At 42.4% G+C, this 11,817-nt stretch overlaps 1 long non-coding RNA gene across 3 annotated transcripts in view; it reads right to left on the bottom strand.

The window, feature by feature from the left end:
• Nucleotides 1-1,800: 1,800 nt before the first annotated feature.
• The window catches only part of LOC117828691, a 72,172-nt gene continuing 62,155 nt past the window's right edge, over nt 1,801-11,817 (bottom strand). Inside the window, exon 4 of one of the 3 annotated variants that reach the window (XR_004634480.1) lies at nt 1,801-1,882. This is a non-coding gene — a long non-coding RNA (uncharacterized LOC117828691). Of the gene's footprint in view, nt 1,883-5,754; nt 5,837-7,502; nt 7,658-11,817 lie in introns of those variants that run through there. The other 2 variants (XR_004634481.1, XR_004634479.1) reach the window with 2 other exon arrangements.

Genomic DNA, 11,817 nt, shown 5'->3' with positions numbered 1-11,817 from the left:
GCAGATGCAGTCATTTGTCTGTCTGGCTCACACTTGGCTTCTCATCTGATGCCAGTGACTGCAAACCCCTCAAGGAGGACAAATGCATTCTTCCAAAAAATTCATATACCCAGAACCCAAATTCTTGTAAACCGTCTGTGCCTTTAATATCAGATGGGAGGGGTTTAAATTTTCCTTAGACGACCCGCACTCACTGGCACCTCCGTCGGTCCTTCCTCCCTTTGTCTTTGAGGCTCCGCAGGCTTTTTTGGCGCTCCATGTGAGGCGCGAGGAGGGCAGGAGGAGCCCCACTTGGCACGCGGGGAGGATGATTCCCGAGCAGCCTGTCGACTTCACTCCCTAATGCTCTTTCGCCTGCCCCACTGACTGAGTTTTTAATAAATGATGAGATGTGGTATAAATAAACCACAAGGCAGTGCAACTGCCAAAAGGCAGAGAGTGAGATACCAAGGTAACACATGAGGTGATAAATAAGTCAGCGAGGACTCATTTGCAATACTTGGTTTCTAACACTGTCATTCAGGTAACACGCTAGATTGGATTTAAGAGGTACGAGTGTCTCTGAACACGATCAAAGCTGTGCATCACTTGATTTCTAAATATCACTCAGAGAGGGAAAGCTTTGCTCTTTGGCTTGTTTCGTTTAATCCTCTCCTTCCTTTGACATGTTAACATTGTTGTAATTGATGTGCTTCCTCCTACTTAACATTAATAACCCTTATATACACGTGTAATTGATGATATATGGAGTTGTTAGAGCGCATTCGACAGAGAAAGTCTACTGTGAGGATCAAAGTTCCTGAAAATTTCCGGGCCTGCGTGTCCTAAATTTAGCCTGAAAATCTCATGTGTGAAAACGGCTCAAGATTGACACCATCACCAACAGTCTGCTTTCCTTACAAACATGACATCGATTCGTATGTCAAGATGTGGTGAAATCGAAAACACCGCACTGACCTCTTTATCTTCAGCCAAATGTTGAGAAAACTGAGATTTTGCAACAGGATATCAGCCTATATTCCAACTTTGTCACTGTTACTTTTGCTCCAGTTAAGGTCTGCAGATAAAGACAAACCTTGTCCTAGATTCTGCAGGAGCTCGAGCTGCTTCAGAGCGAACTTTTAAACTAGGTGAATTTACTCTTCGGTTTGGTGGGACAGTTCACTGGACAGCAGCTGGTGCTAAAAAAAAAAGAGATTTTAATGTGACGTGATGCGTTTGGTGGATTTTATATTTTGATGAATTCTTAGCAAAATGTTGTGTTCTTGAACAGAGCAGGCAGAAAGACTAAAAAGAGATTCGGAACGCAGAGCAACATGATTGAAATTCATTGGGTGGTTTCGCCCGCCAAGAAGTCAGAATCCAACATATGATCTATTCTTTTGACTTCTTTTGTCAAAGTGGGGTGAAAACCTCGAGACAAAATTGACCAGATTGGTCACTTTGATTAGAAAAAGGTAGACAAAGCCAAAGCTAGAGATGAATGGAGATGAAGTTGGGGGGGAAAGGGCTGAAAGCTTGTAAATTACATGGTGTATCAGGATCCAGCATTAGTCAATGGAGCTGGGATGATGAAAAGAATGATGAAAGGCAGGGGTGAAAAGCTGAAATGAGGTGGGGGGTGTATGTGTTTAAAATGTCCTCTATTTCATCAAAGTGATTATTGGGGGTACTTAACAGCTTTCATATTAAAATGATTAAGGCTTCTTTGAAAAACTAAGAGCTGGTGGGGCTGCTGTCGGTGGGAGGCCAGGAAGAAAGGCTTCTTGTGGTAAAAGCAGAATGAGGCTCAAATACCTGGCAGAAGACGGAGTGTGTGGCAGCCTTTTTTGCTCTTTTTGGTGCTGCTTTTGCTCACTTTAGGCCTTTTGTTGTCATGTTTCTGCAAAAACAAGATGAATTCAGATAAATGTTTGCTTTTTAGCATAGATTTATTCCCTTCTTTCCCCCCACTGGCTCCATTTCCTCCCTGTGTTTATGGCTGCTAGCAACAGATTTAAGTATTGTAAAGCGTGTCCTTGACAGATGGTCTGCACAAAGCAAACAGGTGAGGATCTGTCCAACCTGGTCTTCTCTTTCACTCAAATAATATCAGGCTGGAACAAAGAGTAAGAACTTGTAACGTTAAACCGCGTTCAAAATAAAAGCCACATTACTCATATCTGCGTCATCGGCCACTGCTGAACCATTGAGGACTAACTGTGCATATTAGCAAACACAGCAGTCCGCCACGTTATAAATTGTTAGACTCATTTTGCACTAAATGCAACAGAGGAGCAAATATTGATCAATTGATTAGCGTCTGAATGTGACTTTGCTCGGGTGAATGTTAATGGCAGTGAGCAGATGCCTGGAGAGGCGCCGACTACAAAAAAACAACAGCTCTCCGTTTTGTCTGGATTAAGGGCTCCTGCCACAAAATCACTGACTTAAGTGAACAGGAGAGGGGTCGTGACCTCTGCAGGGGGCTGATTCAGTTTGGACATGAGAGTTATACTGGACAACAGATTTGTTAGTCTGGTACAAAAAAAAACCCGAAAAGGGCAGCCAGCTCTTCAGAAAAGCTGTAAAAAGATCACAACATGCTAAAACACTCGCTCCATAAAAACATAACAGTGTTCTCTCTCACTGCAGAGGGATAACAACTGGACACATGTTAAAAAAGAAAAAAGTTAATATTGAGATGTTTCCTGGTGGTAAGTAAAAGCATTCAGTTTTGGGCTGTTAGGTAGGCGTTCACAAAATGGTCCATAATTCAACAGCCTGAAGCCAACTGCCAACTCATGCTGAGAGGCGGTCGAAAGGCTCAGAACTTTTCTCTTTGCCTTTTTCCTTTTATACACGAACGTTTGGGACTACTCGGTTAAATCTGTAACTGCACTGGGTTTTTTAACTTCACTGATTTATCAGATTTATTCATTCACTCAGTTTATTTTTATCTTGTTTAACGGCTGATACATTTGACAGTATCTGTTAGTATTGACTTGTGTTCCTTTTAGATCTTGTCTTCAGGCCTTTTAAACTAATTTGAGTCATTTTATATTGAAGGTGCTGTAAAAATGAGTGTGCCTTCACAAATTGTAAGATTAAGTTGTAGTGATGCAATTTCTTTTTCTTTTTGGAGCATGGCCTTCAATTATCCATTAACTCTCACATGCCTGATGAGGAAAAATGAGGCTTAATCTAATAATGGAGAAAAGTACTGTTTACTAGTGATGTATCATGATCAAAAACTGCGGCTCTGAGAGCCGATGCTTTATAGTGAATCAGAAGAGCCGGCTCGCATCGAGAGAGAGAGCCGGATCCCAGTTTTTTCCTTTCTTAGCTCTCACAGTGCTCAGCCCAGCTCTGCTCACAGCAGAAATTAGTTTTGATTGGTAAGAAATCGGATCAGCCCATCCAAGCTGAGGCATCTGATTTTTCTCAATGCCAACCTGCACTGAAGACATTAATAATATATTATTAATATTAATATATTATTTTTTGCAATAAAAAAGTTTGATTAAAGTACTAAACAAAAGTAAGAATGGTTTTGTAACAGAATAAATGCACAACATTGGACAATTATAAGGCTTCTCATAAAGACACTGTACCTAAAAGGGTTTTCAACACAAACCATTAGTTTTTGCAAAGCTAAGGTAAAATATACGGCTACAAAAGATCCTAAATTAAGAGCCTTTCGGGAGTCGAAAGAGCCGGCTCATCTTTGGGAGCTGAGTCAAAAGAGCCGGCTCTCTGAAAAGAGCCAAACTTCCCATCACTGCTGTTTGCATATTTCACATATGAACAGCATGTTATCCATAATTCACCCTCTGTAGCACCACATTTACAGGTCAGTTTAATAACTTTTGATATTTCTTTAATTCTAGTCCCTAAAATGACAATCACATGTTGTTTTTGAGCTATAGTGCAGCTACTCCCTGGCTAGGACTGCAGCTCTGGTTAATGACTACTACCATAATGCTATAATGCTCTACTACCCTGATGTAAACAAGCACTAATGACAGATGGCATCTGTGTTTGGTTAAACTGGCATATAACCACTCAACTGGAGCAATATGTAACCAGAACATGCACCAGGAAATCACCCTGCAAGGAGGACTGAAGGCTGATTGTGCTAGCTCCACCAACATTAGCCACATTCAGCTAACCAATTTTGAGTGCTGTCTCATAGACTAGCCATTTACTTTTCATTTAATCAACCAGGAAATCAGTCACTTCATAACCTTCCTGTTATAACTGACCAATTTTAAAGCTCTTGTGAGGAACTTTCTGTTTGCGTTGATTTTGGCGCCCCCTGTGGATAAAGTGTTACACTTTATCTCTTTGCTGATCTTGTCCTGTGTATAAGCTGACAACATCTACACATCCAATTAGTAGATAGCAAAATGGGCATTCTATTTAAACCGCTTTATCCTGCCTCCACTTGCTGCTTCTCCTGCAACCCATCTCCACCCCAGGTTCACTTTTATGCTGCGTCTGATTTTACTAATGTCATATGTCACATGAAAGAGAGGGGAGGTGTGCTCTTCCCACCTCAGGCTTTTGCATTCAGAATCAGCTTTATCAGCTTTATTCGCCAAGTATGCTTGAACACACAAGGAATTTGACTTCAGTAAACTGTGCTCTCTTTGTACAAGGCTACATTCCATGTAGGTAGCACTTTGAATTGCTCTTGTATGAATGGTGCTTTATAAATAAACTTGCCTTGCCTTACCTAGGCACATGAAAGGGCAGGGAGCTCCCAGAACAGAGCCATACCCCTAAATCTAACTTATTGCTACAAATAATTAATTATTTTGACAGGAGTGTTCCTGACTTCAATAGGCTTTTTCTCAATGTGCTGTCAATCATCTGGTCTGGCACCTAGCCTCTTCGCAGTGGTTTCAATCATTAAAAATTACAGTTTATAAATTGTCTGTCTTGTTGCTGATTGTCCAGTTTGTTTTTGTGGGTCACAAAGAGGCATCACTGTTAATTTCAGTCTGTTTTATAACCAGCTAAAAACTCCTCACTGGAGCTTTAATATTACAATCAATGAACTCAGTTTTTATATAAAATATCTTTAATCAGTCTTTAATTCTTTACTTTAAATGTTGCATTGTGTTCTTTTCTACTTGTATATTGTACATTTGTACATCCTTTTCATTTCTTGTAACATTTCTGGTTATGCTGTATCCTATTATATAATATGCCACAGATACAAATGAGCATTCTTGCCAGCTCAGGCATTCTTAGGTTATGCATGTTTACACTAATGTACATCATCATGCTCTTTTCCTCGAACACAAGTAAAGAAAGTTATTATGCCGCAGCTTTGCGCTGATATTAAAGTGTCCTAAAATAAAAATATGACAAAATTCCAATGAACCAAATAAGCTCCACAGCTGCCCTCGTGCACATATCTGAGAGGTTTGATGATGCTAACAGTTAGGCTACAAATTTGACACCCAGTCGCCAGAACACTGAGAGCCGGTCTGTTGCTGCTCTAGCTTGAGGGACAATACGCAACGTGTCATAAGGCTCTGGGAACCAGGGAGCTGCGTGTTGTCCTCACTTCACACACACACACACACACACACACAGACACAGACACAGACACACACACACACACACACACACACACACACACACACACACACACACACACACACACACACACACACACACACACACACACACAAACGCTCCCAGAGGAGACAGGGACAGTCAATCACTCCTAGCAACTAGGGCATCTTATCCTCGGCTCACCCTGTCTGGTTGGACGCTGGCTCATCTGGCTTAGCATCACAGGAGCGGAAACACGGGGAGGGGTCCTGTCCTTGAGTCACACTGACTGCAGGTAACGCCAGGATAGAGAGAGAAAATATTATCACTACTTTTGAAAGAGCTTGGAGATATGACAAGTCACAAATGACCACTGATTTATTTCTGCCATTGTTGCTGCTCTTTGGCTCTGCCTTACCATACACCTATTATTATTTGCTCCTGGTTTGATGACAGTACAGTTTCATCTTTAATTGAACCCTATAACCCCTTTCATCATTGTGTGACCCATGCTATGCTGCTCCCTGGACTCATCAATAAATCAGAGTTTCGCTTCAGAATTTCAAGATGGGTCTGAGACAAAAAAAAAAAATCCAAACTCAAATGGAACCATTTGCACCTCTACCAGAAATCAATTCATTTTCAGCCTTTGAGTGGAAAACGCAGAAAAAGAAATGAAAGAGAAAAAAAAAAGTCTCTTCACATCTCATCTCTGCTACTTTTCCACAGAGAGTCTCTGCATTGTCTAGAGACAGTGCAGAAGATCTTCTACCGAGGCTTATTAATTCACTACTCTCATCTCCCCGAGCTGGCTATCATTAAAGCCCTATATATAGAGCCACGCGGGGAATAGCGAGGGATGCACACACACATTAACATTAATGACTTAAGGCTCTGTGTGCTCTCTCTCTCACACATGCAACCGTAGAGGGGGGAAAGAACTCAAGCAAGTGTGCTTGCACCCCATGTAATAAACACTCCTTTGTTTACAAACAAAAGAACTCTGGTTTCTTTTTTTTCATCAGCGTCAAGTTGATGCTGCATCTCTGATTTCACTCGTAGGTTTGGCTGCAGGCAAGAGCATCTTCTAATCCGGGATCTTCTGCAGGTTGGTCGAGTGCGAGCTCCCACTGAGTTTGCTAATGAACAATCATCAATGCCTCCCCCAGTGGCTGTTGTAAAGGACCGGTGCAAGGAAAGGCTCTTATTGTAAAAGCAGGGTTACTGTGTGCAGGCCTTTCCTCTGTAATTCTATCCTCGATCTCAGCAGGAGTCTACACAGCCCATTACAGTTTCCACATCGTGTTAATCAGGATCTAATGTCCAGTGTTGCAACCGCACTCTCTTGGTTATGTGTATCCTTTTTTTTTTGCACAGGATCCTGCAGCACATGAAAGGGGCTACTTAAAGTCCTATCTACCCTGCAGCACCCCCTCCTCAGGCCCCATCCTGGGTGGCTCAGTAGTAGGGTAGCAGATGGTGCTTATAAGGGGGAGGAGGAGAGAGAGCATGCACACATACTCTTGTCCCCTGTCCTGCCTGTGCCCCCTCCTCTTCCTCTACCCCTCTGCATGAGCCTTGGGGGTCTTTGCAGCTCAGCAAGGGCGATCCAGTGGGCTTCTAACCAGCAGCAGCAGCAGCAGCAGCAGCAGAATGTGACCCTGCTCTCTCTCTCTCTCTTGTGCTGCCCTCAGGCCTGAACATGGTCAGCCACGCATAAACCAAAGACAAGGCCAATGCCATTCTCCTCTGCAAACACTCTCACACACACACATGCACGCACACTCCCCCCCTTCACCTCCTTCCCTTCAAACACACAAACACAAGTGCTGCTGAAACGGGTCGATTCCTTGCTATTTCCCCTCCATCGGGGATCCATTAAGTGTCTTGTGCATGCATGTTGTTCGCACGTTACATTAACTGACAGCAGGATGAATGATTTATTCAGGGGGGCTTTTCAATTGTCAGAGATGGATGGCATCAATAGGGGTTTTGTCCTTGCTGATGAATCAGGCAATTTGCCACTTTAAACAAATCTATCCTCATGCTATTGTACGAGCACATGCACCCTCAGAAAGGACTCCAGGGATCACCTCTCGCTGTTTGGAAACTGCATGGAAAAAATGAAGGAGAAACAGGTGAGAGGAGAAGAGGGGAAAAATTGTTAAGCAGACAGAGAAGGAGAAGCAGATTGCAGTGTATGTACCCTAAGCCCCGTGCTGCTCCCCTTCAGTCTCTTTGATATCTTTATGCAAATATGAGCCGGCTGATTTGGGAGTATGGAGAGGATTAATAGCTCTCTCTGCGGACTCGGTGTTACACAGTAGCAGAGGATTGTGGGTCAGAGTGCTGAGACCCTTCTAGGCACTGTGGGCATCAGCTGCCACTCTCCAGGTATGCAGGAAAAGTGGTTAAAATTCAAACAATTGGATTCAAACCACTCAAATTAGCATGATTTGATGTCTGTTTGCAACAAAAAATAATTAAACCATTAATAATGCATTAATTCTCTTATCTTATGGTTTAAAAGATACCAATTGGGTATGTCCCCCCCCCCATGGAATTAGTTGATAAAGTAGCCTGGAAGCATCATATGCATTTGAATAAGCACCCATTTAGATTATTTAGCCATGGGAATACTAAAACAACACACAATGATAAACAATTAACGAGCCGATAAAGCACCAATTAATCAAAATGAATGACAGAGGATGAAAAATGGCGTATCACTTGAGGAGTAATGTGATTTAAGCATGCAGGTTTTGATTAAATCTGCATTCTTCCACAGTGAGCGCGCTGCACATTAGACAGTGGGGTGTTGCAGTGTGGAACGAGCGCTGTGAAAAAAGGCACAATAGGCTGAGCTTGTGTTTTCCTGGAGGCATACTGCATGCTCTCGTGTCAGCCTCACTCACTGCTGCCGATGACCAAATCCATCATGACATGTGGACAACAAAGAGCTACAAGAATGCTTTGCTTTGGCGTGCACACACACAAACACACACACACACACACACACACATATATATATATATATATATATATATATACTTTATGGTGCACTATCTTAACAGAACACAAGCCTTTCCTCATGCACTGGGAGCATTACATGTCACAGAACACAGCGAAATCTTTAAGCACTGTATCCAAAGGAAAAGCCCTGTCAAATAGCTCTCCTCCACATGAAATACAGTAGAGCGTGGAGTGGAACTAGTCAGCACGAGGGTATTTTCCAGATAAAGCTTTACTGGTTGAAAATTGGGGGAGTCCAGTCATCAGTATGTTCCAGGCAATTCTTTAAATTAGTGCGAGATTAGGCAGTGCATGGTGATTAAGCTCATTTGAAGTATTGAGGATCCGTCTGGGCATTGGCAACAGCCACACTTTAATTAATCTGGTAATGGATGAGAAAAATAAGCACTCTTACGCACATATCAGCATTTTGCTGAACAGGAGGAAGTAGAGGAGATGGGGGTGGGGGGGTGGAGGGGGGATGAGGTGGGAGGGATGGATGGATGAGGAGGAGGGGGGGGGGTGGCTTTTTAAAGGCAGACAGAGTGAAATGGAGCACGTTGCCTTAAGAGAAATTAGCACTGAATGTAGCCTGATGAATGCACCATTGTATCTATGTTATAATGGAAAGGAGACTGTATGAGCTTTTTTTTTATCACTCCCTTGCCCTTGTCCGAGAATTTTCCCTGGAAACAAGGGATGTGACAGGATTTCAGAGCGTGCACAGAAGGGCTGCGGCGCCACATTAACACTGAGACATGTACAGTGTGTGAGACAGCAGCGAGAGTACAACTTTTTTTTTTCCCCTCTCTTTGTTCTGTTTATTATGAATGACCTGAGTCAGACAGACGCTGCTGCTGACCCATGCATGGCAGACACAGACGCAATTGCTCATTTAACCCCGTTCCACCAGTTTGCAGCAGCGTCATTTTGATGACAAATGTCTACACTCGCTGGTTGAATCATGTATTTTACAGGCCCATACTAAAATAGACATGTGTGTATAACTATGCACGACGGCAGACTGCAACAAAAGTCACACATAGTCGCACAGTCCCTGAACCAAGCTGCTTGTTAAATAATTGAGCCCTGGGAAAAGAGCCCTGAGTTGCACAGAAGCCATGGCGTTCTTGCTTGGTGGTCGAGGATATGCCAGCAGGAAGGCTTCTCACCCAGGACTCTCCCAGGAGTGGACTTCTTCGCCTAATTAGGCTTACGCCCCTTTAACATTTAATAACGGACGGCTGGATCTTCTGTTGAATACTTAATCCAAGTGGATGCTGGGGGATTTCACCAAGATTATCAGGATTATGATACAAAAGGCTGTGCCTTCCTGTTTGAATTCATCAATATTTTACAAATGTATTTATATTTGAAATACAAATTGTGTCACGTGACTTCCACTACAGAGTTAGTGATGCAAAAGAAACAGAGATGGCAGATATGTCTTCATTTTTAGCTATTTTTTCCAGAATAAGCTAAAGAACAGATGCCCAGTGCCCATCACTCTAATACACTGAGCCGGGGACAGTATAATAAGCAGTAAATGAGAGATCTTCTGAAAGCCTCGACTAAAAAGCCTAATCACATATGGGGAGGTCAGTGGACCATCTGGTGACTGATTGTAATCTTGGACAGCTCTCACCATACCTGAACATCAGCACATTGAAGGCATCCCCCGACTGCACTGAATCAAAATAAATCCTCTCCAAAAACATAAAAACTAGGAAGCTTATGAAGAGAAAACACTTGTCAGAGTTTCAAAGACAACAGATAAATATAAACCTCAAAGGAGCAATTCAAATAAATGAATTGCTTTCAGTAATGAATGTGGGAAATCGCAACAAATCAGCTGCCTACAGCACTCAAAAGGTAGTCCTGCTTGTGCGCTGAAGATTTTTCCCCAGCTCAGTATACATGAACACACGTCACTATCTATTTACCACCTTTGACATCCCCCACTGGACATGAAGCCCTTGTCAGCTTTGCTATGGACCGACTTCACGGCATGAAAAAACACATAATGCTAGCATGGCCTACTTCTTTTCCCCTGCCTTTCCCCGTGTGTGTAATAAGTAGTGATGGCATGTCCTCTTAAGGGAATGTAACTCTGAATGTTAGGAGGCCCTGAAGAGGAAGGGTCAGTATGAGTGAGGGAGGGAGGGAGGGATGAGGACACTGGCTCTCATCTGAGGAGCCTGCTCCTAAAACAGATTCAGGGTGATGATTAGAGGGAGATGATATGACAGCATACCTAATACTGTTAGATTAGTTAGATAATAAATAGGTATGACATAACATCCCTGTGAATAAGGCCACTGGGGGCAGTGCTGAGAAAGCATAGTCAGGGCCGCTATATGCCTGTACAGGATATTGCATTATACACTGATTAGACAAATAAGATAAACAACCAACCTAACACATATGGAGCCTACATTTTTACCCATACAGCAACTACCCGACTGCCAGATTGTAAATTAGCAAGAGAAGCCCTGGGACCACCTTTGATCTAGTATTTAGCATACTCATACAGAACACATAACTTATTGTTTTACCTTCAATGAATAAATGAAACGATGGTAGGCCAATGTTAAGCTAAGAGGTAGATCTGCTTCAGCTTTACTAAGTCTTTATAAACAGTTAGCTAGCTTTAACACAAGCTAACATTGGCAAAATTCTGACAAATAGGCTTTCCATACACTGAAAAAATTGCACAAAACCCAGTGCCTCAATGCCAATGTGTAGGCTAAAAAATGAGGGACTTCACCCAGAGTTAATATAGCAAACTTTTGATTTCTTCATGAAAAGCTGAAAGATCTAAACTTGCTGGGAAAAAACCCAGCTCTTGCTTGGTTCAGTGTAGCTACACTAAAAGGTATTTTGCTAAAGCCTTACTTAATCTTGTATAGCCATTAGCTAATGCATTAGCTTATGGTGGCTAATGCTTCCTAACAGTTGCAGCGTTTAGCTAAATATCTGTGTATCAGCCATGACAAGATTAGTCCGACTTTCTGAGTCCTTACACGTGGGTTGTTAGCCTACGTATGTTTCAATGTTAAACACTATCCCTTAAAAAAAGACTAATGGGCTGAACAGAAGACACTTGACCATGTCAATGATAGGTTAGACCAGGGGTTCCCAAAGTATGGGTCGGGACCCCCTGGGGGGTCGTGAGATGTCTTCCAGAATGTTTTTTAAAAAATAGTTATCTAAAAATAGTACATTTTACCCATTGTAGTAATTAGTATTGCCAAAAAT

Source organism: Notolabrus celidotus, chromosome 17, assembly GCF_009762535.1.
Source record: "Notolabrus celidotus isolate fNotCel1 chromosome 17, fNotCel1.pri, whole genome shotgun sequence".
Lineage (NCBI taxonomy): Eukaryota > Metazoa > Chordata > Actinopteri > Labriformes > Labridae > Notolabrus > Notolabrus celidotus.
The sequence above is the reverse complement of the archived record's forward strand: the minus strand, read 5'-3'. Positions and strand labels throughout refer to the sequence as shown.